We start from the raw sequence: 8978 nt of genomic DNA, 5'->3' as shown, positions 1-8978 counted from the left end.
GCAGGTACCAGGTACCAGACGCAGGTACCAGGTACCAGACGCAGGTACCAGGTACCAGACGCAGGTACCAGGTACCAGACGCAGGTACCAGGTACCAGACGCAGGTACCAGGTACCATACCCAGGATGGTGTAACATTGTGAATGAGCTACAGAGGGCACTGTTGGATTGCAGAAGTCACCAGTGAGACAAACATAAAAATCAAATAACTCAGTTTTTATTGCTGTTCACAATAAATGTCAACATGTATTAAGAATGCCAAGGACAAATACTTGCGCTAATAACCTTGATGATGAAATATTATGAAATTTAAAGTAAAAAAAAATCATTTTAAATAAGCATCTTGCTGAGTTATAAAAGTAGTGTACAACAAAGCCAAGAGAGTAGATAGTATATCAAGACTTATAGTGACTTTGCCAAACACATTAAACATCCAGTAGTTTGTCTTTAAGGAGGAAATGGAACATAGTGTCCCTGCTTCATGCCTAGTTATATACTTTCCTGAGATCATGACAATATCTCCACACAATAAATAAATAAATAATAAATACAACTGAAGACACAAGTGGAAATTAATTATCTCAGCATGATAATTTAAACACAGTATAGTGTGTTATCCACGCGTCAAAAGAATGTGTAACAAGTAGAAGTGAGAATGAAAACCAGTGTTTTGGGGGTCATCTCAGCTTCTTAACAGATGGAACAGATGGATCTCTGTGTACATTTACAGATAACTTACAGTAAGTACAGGGACATTCCCCCGAGGCAAGTAGGGCGAAGTGCCTTTCCCAAGGACACAACGTCATTTGGCATGGCCGGGAATCGAACTGGCAACCTTCTGATTACTAGCCCACTTCCCTAACCGCTTAGCCACCTGACTTCCCTGTAACAAAGCCTGTGATAGACCTTCTCATAGGAACGTCAGTGGGATGTTGGAGTGGAACAAAGGGGAAGCCTATCTCGTGGGACTATGATCAAAATGTATTTTTTAGACACGAAAAACAAAGAATAGTGAATATGTTGAATATTTCATTATCTTCTGATTTTGGTGGTCTTTTGGATTCAGGAATCCTCAAAGTCAACATGAAGAACAACAGGGTTGAGACATCAGTATTGGCAGGCGTGTTCCTCCTCAACTGTCTGTCGAGGCATGATGGAAATTGTCTGTATGAGAGGTGTGCAAGTGCTTTCAATGAACACAGTGATGTGATAGGAAAGCTCTCATGGTTCCACTGAAGTGACAGCTGCTTTTCTGTCCTGATCAAAGACAGTGGATAAGTGTTGTCGAACGTTTTGAACCCCCCCATTTCCATTGTCTCTCACCCCTTTTCTCTCTGTCTAATTCTTTCTTTCTAAGATAGGTTGAATACACTGCTATCTCATTATCTACTGTATGAAGACGAAGAGAACCTCCAGTATTTACAGGCGGCCCATTTCTCGTCATGATACAAGCTCTGAGATTGGCTGAGAAAATTATCATCTTATTACGTGGAGTGAGAGCTATGATGTGCACCCCATCTGTTTAGTACTACACTTGCTGTCCTTCATCTTCATGCAGTATTGACTGGAATGACACACTGGTAAACAACACATGGACATTGGTTTCACAAATAACAAATTATTCGAATGACTTGATGGATGCATTTTGAACCTTTATTAACTTTGGATATATAAGCACATTTTCATTGTACCTGTTGTACTTGAATGGATCTTGAATGAAGACAACATGGGCTGATATGTACTGAAACATTTCAGAATACTGGAGTGAACTAAAATATAAATGTTGATGTGCACGACCGGTATGAAATGAAAATGAATCCAGCAATGTTTTTTTTTTTTTTTTTTACCAGATTTGAATTTATGCATGGGAAGCATGTCAGGCAGCATGAGGTGGTATGGACACTGGCTTTCTGTTTGTCAAGATTTACATTTCTCTCGCTTTGAGCTTGCTGCCAAAATGCCTGAAAACCTAAATTCAACATTCAACAACTTCTCACAGGAATGAAGGCAATTAAACTTTGGTGGGTGTAAAACATCTATCATTTTAATGGGCTTCAACTTTCCTAGGGGACACTAATAAAACTACACACACATTTTTTGTTTTGTCTTCTATTGTGAACAGTAAACCATTAGCCCATCAGTGATACATTTTCAATGAAAAGCTTCCCCTCTGTGAAGTAAGGTCTGTAGAGGAGAAGCAAAATAGCTATGTTCTTTTTAGAACTAATATATGTAATATACTAATATATGTCCAGCTAAATATCCTGTTAAAGCACTAATATTTTGTTGTACACTTCATTTTGAATGGCCATTATATTTTACTGCTTAGATTGACTGCTATTCTGTGAACAATAGTTTATTTTCTAGCTTCTTTTCAAAGCCAACTTATTTTGACTTCTATGATTCAAACCTCACTTGACATCACTTTCACCTAAATAATGTACTGTGTAATTTTTTCTTCAAGGACAGAACGGCTTAACTTTCAGTAGATTCAAAGGGTAGTCCAATACCATTGGACTTTTGTAGTGCTTTTGTGTCTGATAGCAGTTACCTAACATAAGTCTGTCCCCAGCATTATCAATTGCCTCAGCTACATTCTTTTACCATACCACACATAGGACTAAATTACTTCCTTTGTCATAGTGTTTGGCTTTATTTTTTATAACCATTTCTGACTGCTTTTGTAAGTTAAGAGGAACTACCTTCAGCAATTAGAGCTGTGGGCCATTACTTCTGTTGAAAAGAGTATTAGACATCAACATAAAGCGATTCAAATGATTAATGCGAAAGTCATTCAAAATATACTGTATATCAACCTTGTTTTACCTCAAGGTTGATCTTGTTTGCGTCCCTTTTAAAATATATACCTGCTTATGTTATAAACCATGTAAAATAAGAAGAAAGTTTAATAAAAGGTGATCATTGTATTTGTAAATATGAGCAGCTTTCTCATCCTTGTTTCAGTGTAACAGTGGTATTCACATTGAACAGCCGTGTAAAACAGGTACAGTAAGGGCAAATATTGAGTCCAAACATTACTCACAAGAATGATGTAAAAAAGTAACAGTAAGTTTTCAGGTAAGAGAAGAATTGCTTTGGGCAAGAGTTTAAAACTGCCAGCTGGTTGGATCTGAGCAGTAGCACACTGGTTTGATTTAATCAATTTCTGGAACATTTTGTTTCTTGCATCACCTCAGGCAAACGGCATCACAGGGACTATACCCACACAGCAGCTATAGTGCCGAGAGGAACGCCAAAGTCTGAGAAAGATTGAACCTCTCTTATCCCACTATATCCTAGGTATCTGAATATAGGATGAGGCATACTCGCAGCTAACAACTTCAAAGATTAATTCAATTTTTTAACGTTTTGTAGGTAGGCCTTGCCCTGCTATAACTCTATGTGTTTCATAGCCTTTAGCTTTGTAAAGAGGTTTCCGTTTAAAATTCATCTTTGAGCTCTAACCCCCCAAAAAAGCCAGACAGAAGTATGTTTCAATCATTTAACAAGCATTGGTATTTTTCATAGATATCTCTGTACAATTTTAACAAAACCCCAAGGTTAGTCTATTGAATAAAAGCAGGCTAAATGGGATTGTGGGACCATTAGATCAACTTTCTAAAGTATGAAGCATGTCCAACTATTATCAATTGATGACAAAGTGAACCAACAAAGCAATAATATAATTGGGCTATGTGCATTTATGCACTATATGCAGCTCTACAGTATTTTTTGTTTAGGTAAGACATACATGTAACTAGGCTATTGCCTTAGAAAGTAAGGTGACCTTCAGTATGTTCAGTCTGTTCCTTCTTTGTCCCTGTCAAGCCTTCCAAGAGATTTTGAGCATGTTGAAATGTGGTTCACATAATGCACATGGCCAGAGCCAGGAGGGAAGATGCTACTCCATGAAGGATATTGCCTCTTTAAGTCTCCTGTGTGGCATGTTAAGCAATGGTAATCTGCCGCAGTGCAGACAATAAATTCCACCCCGTAACTAAGCTTCACCATGACACTGTACCTGGATAGAATATTTTATGGGACGTGGTAGTGAGAAGAAAAAAACAGGGACACCTCAAAGTAACATGGCAACAATCTACCTTCCTCCTCTTTTCCTATTCACTTTGGAAACCCCATGCACCTCACTGAATAAACATGTGTCACAAATGTTAGACAAGAAGCGGACGAGATCAGAGCAAAATGAGGCATGTCAACTCTAAGGACGTGCTCTGTACTTCAAAAACTGTACATAAATTATTTCCCCCCAGCTTACGTTGATTTTGGTTGGTGTTCGATTCATCTGCTCAGGGCAACAATGTAGCTCGTCTGCTATGACAAATCTGAGGAGCTTGGCTGTCTTCCAGCCCCCCAAAAGCTTAATAGTGTGCCATGTGGAGAATGATGTAACAGGAAGACACAAGTGAGTTATGCGCACAAGCTATGGAGAAGAGAAGGGAAGAGGGAGAGAGACTCAAAGGGCCTGATTACTGCATATCATCCAGCATGCAACTTGTACCGCCCAAATCTCCAGTGAGATTCTCAATACTGCCAGAGTATGATAACAGACATGAAGAGAGACGGGCTTCGTAACATAGCAGACTTACAATGGCCTGGGAAAATGATCAGGGTATTTGTGCAGAAGGACTAGGCTCTTCCAGTTATTTGAAAAACTGAAAGACATTTCAGGTTGTCTCAAGCAAAAATGTTTCGAACACCCAGTAGCAAGGACACAGAATCAAACACAAAGACATTTTTATTTACAGTATGGATTTTGATATAACTAAACCATTTATGACATTTCATGTCATAAATGGTTCCATTTATGACATTTCATGTCATAAATGGAACTTGTATAGTTCTTCTTTTTTCTTTCAAGAAAAATACTGGGGGCCATACTACATGGCATACAGCATCCCACAGCTGCACTGGATGAAACATCCTTTGCATAGATATTGCATTGGCACCTTAATGTTTCAAAAGCAATTTCTTGTCTGACAACTAACTGTCAGCTGTAATGAGAAATGCTTATCAAAAGGGTGAAATATGTGGAGTGTATTATGGAAGCTCTACTTTACAACCTCTCATATTTAGGCTGACCAGCAAGGATAATGATTTCTGTAAAACTAACTTCTTGATTAGACATTACTAAACCAGTGCCAACCATTCCAGGTATCATAAGAGGTCTCTAAATATATCCATAACTCAGTCCCTCAAAATACTTCATATCACCAAATGGCCAAACTAAACTAAGTCTAGCCTGTTTGAATATTAACTGTCTGAGCTGCTTGCAATGCAACACTCCTGAACTTCTTTCTTTTTTCTGTACTACTTTCATTTGTGTCAATCCCAAACTACAAGATAATGCCTGACCTTAACAACACAAGGGGAATCATTAAGTCTAACTGGAATGCCTAGGTAGCAACACAAAAATGACCAAATTGTTCATTGTGCATGTCTGGCAACAAATTACTGAGACTGTTATAGTAACTAATTTTACATACGGTAGGAAAAAAAAGTGCTCAGGATTTGTATTGTTGCATGGCAACGTCAGCAAGAGTTTTGAAAGGTGGCACATCTTGTAAAAATCTGCAAATGCCATTATATTGGACTGATAGTTTGTCACTTACCTTTTATTTTAATAAATTGCTTTGACTCAAACACAAAAGGAAGCCTGATGGAGGGTCTGTTCGAAGAGTAGAGGATTCTCCAAAGTATCGTAAATCCATGATCTGATTTTATTATTCCGTGGCACAACAACCAATTATATTATATCAGGAGGAATCTTTCCTGATTGCTCTATTCCAGGTGGAACGTTTTGCATTTTACAGGACTTGGACTTACGTCTACAGTGAAAGTGCTCTCACATAATGAGGCTAGAATACAATATGAGCATCTCTAGAAATTGACCAACTGAGAACTTATCATCCATCATAAGGCGGTAACCTGCATAACAATGGATGATTATTTTACACGTCCATATATGTTAATCTTTTTCAGAAATTGTATGAGCTGTCTGGGCTAGGGAGTAGACAGTTGTAAGCAGGTCTGGACGGGGACTGAAAAATGGCCCGTGACTTTGAAACGCAGACCGGCCCACGACCGTGTATTATTATTATATATTCCTTTTTTTGCATTATGCCCGCGGCCATTTGAAACGCAGACCGGCCCACGGCCGTGTATTATTATTATATATTCCTTTTTTTGCATTATGCCCGCGGCCATTTGACCGTCCGTTCCGGAAATCTCCCGACTCTCCCGATGGCCAGTCCGACCCTGGTTGTAAGATACTTTGGTATAAGATTTCAAGCCACAGTGATTCAAAGCCATGATCATCGATTGTTTTCAGATTCAGCATGGGAGCAGCAAAATCTTTCAGAAAGACAGAAGTAATATTGCATTAAAGATCAGACACACAGTATGTGAATAAGGAAATGGGGAAAAAGTATGTTTGTCATCACTCTTTAATATGTGAATAGTAGGCCTAGTAGCCTACAGTTTGGCATCATACCGAATGTACCGGATTATCTGAAACACTGTGAGTCTGTCTCTGGGTGACAAAGAAAGGACAGATTCACTGTAATCTTTCCTCTTCAAATTTTAGTGGTGGAGTCAATTTGTCGCATCCACCAGTAACTTCCTCTTCACTATGCAGGGTTTTCCGTTAGCCCTGGCCTCTTGGACAAAAGGCAGTGGTGGGAGCTGGAGGCGTTTCATTTCATGCTCTGTCTCCTCAAACCCAGATGTTCACCTCTAATACATCTCCACTGTTACAGGTAGGGACTTAATGGCCTGCAAAGTGCCCCAGAGCTCAGGTAATGAAACGCAACCTCTGTATGATTTTAATTGAGAACTCTGGACTGATATCAAATGATAATGTGCTCTGTATGCATGGCAAGTCTTAAGAAACATGAATGTTGTGTCTGGTGTGTAAGTGCATTTTTGCGTGCCAGGGAAAATGAGTTCCCTTGTGAAAGTCGCCTCGTTTAATTGTGGTGGAGAGCACTGTGTGATGAAGGATTCGGTCATGGTTACACATTGGTTAAATGAAGCATATATTGTACACATCGCTAAATGCTCTTTGGAGCCATGTATTTACAATTCAATCATACTAGATGCCATTGAGGTTGCGGGGTAGAATGCAGTTCATGAACTGGTATCGTGATACAGAGCTTTTAAAGGTGGATTTAAGTTGATACACCCCAATTATACATCGTTTATAGCTTTATGCACAAAAACATTTTAAGTCTAAAAGCGTAGTTCAAGTTTATGTCTCTTATACAGACCTCATATAAAGACAGAGGTGCACACCAACTTAAGTATGCAAATGATTCATCTACTTGTCCTTTCCCCATTCTGCCACTCCCAGATGTTGCTCTAATGATGCACACTGCTACTTCGGGGGGCTGGTCTACTCTGGTCTGGGTCTGGCACATGGCTAGCTGGCTGAAATAGCCTGAAGTTGACTCTGAAGTAAGGTGCAAAGACTTTGACAAGCAGCAGGTGACAGAGCCAGGCTGCCACAGCTGCTTGTGCCCCACCTCTGCTCAGCTGTCCGTGGCAGAGCAGGCTTTGAACAGCCTATTACCTCCACACCACACCGGGGGGAAGGCAATCAACTCCAGAGGTGCACTCCTTTCACACCAGATGGTGGGGGAGATGAATCGAGCCATTATATTAGTGGTTGATAATTCCTCAGATGAAGCTAATTAAAAAACCATGCTATATTTCTTTTTCCCCCTACACATTGAGCTGAGGTTAATACCGAAGTCACTCCATGACTCTTAAGTTCCAGACGAACAGGCAAAATAAGGAAAAGAAAATTATTAAAGATTGAGAATGAGTCTACTGACATTGACACAGTTCTTCTTTCATTTAAGCATGGACTTTAATGAACGATTTGTATAAATGTTTTATCAGATTATTCATCAAGTACCTCCACCTGCCCGAGATCCTCTTCTGGGAGCATCATGACTAATTTTAATCAGCATCTGTGATTAAGGCCTGAATAAACGATCAACTGAAATGCTTCAGATCAATCTCTAGGATGCCTTTGATCTCTTTTGATTGTTGCGTTTCGTTCTCAAGTCCTTTACCTGTTATTTGGTGAATATATGCCAATGGCATCGTCTTTTCATTTGACGTTCAGTGCAATCACTTTGCAGGTATTACAGTGCTACTGAAAGTGAATGTATTCGACAAATACTCTTGAAGCCCTCTGTCAATCCAAAGTTTCTGAATAAAGCTGATGGGTTTGATGCTGTTGGGGGAACATGTGAACAGGTAAAGGAAAGTATGATTAGGATTAATGTTTTGCCAACTTTCAAGACAAGTCTGAAAACGTTTCCTCTCCATAGACACCCTTCAAGACAGATAACTCAACTAAAGTAGTATTAAGAAATTCAACTTTAAACATCCCTAAAAGATCCTAAAAGATGAGAGGCAACTTGGTGAAAGCTCATTTGTGTGTTCATACTGCTTTGGAGTGGTCTAAAAAAGAATTATTTTCATACAGCTCAACCGCTGAAATGATGATGACACTTTATTTCAACTTCTTATCACCGACGCAACCTTTCCTAAGTTGTCCTGGCAGAGAAAAGGTAATACACACCCGAATAGGTATGACTGTAATCCCTGTGGATATAAATCTACATTGGCAAAAGGACAATAGTAATCATATTCCCCTAATCTCCCTTGACAGATTCAGGACATGCTTTTCATTAACGCAGAAGTGGATAACAGAGCAATAAGCACTGTTTCAGAGTTTACTTAAATCCTTTGATGCTAACAGAGAGTTCCACATTTGGATGCCTTTGGTTGTCTGCTTGGGCTTACGCCAATACAGGTACCAAATTTACAGAGCTCCATGACATTTTTTGCTGAATTTTGTATGAATTAAACAATAGTGGGTAGAAAGTAAATTTTCCTCAGTTGGCCATGTCAACCTTCAATATTTAAAAAAAAGATTGGACCGCACCGAGA

The sequence above is a fragment of the Osmerus eperlanus genome, chromosome 13, assembly GCF_963692335.1.
Source record: "Osmerus eperlanus chromosome 13, fOsmEpe2.1, whole genome shotgun sequence".
NCBI classification, from domain to species: Eukaryota; Metazoa; Chordata; class Actinopteri; order Osmeriformes; family Osmeridae; genus Osmerus; species Osmerus eperlanus.
This window is presented reverse-complemented; position numbering follows the sequence as displayed.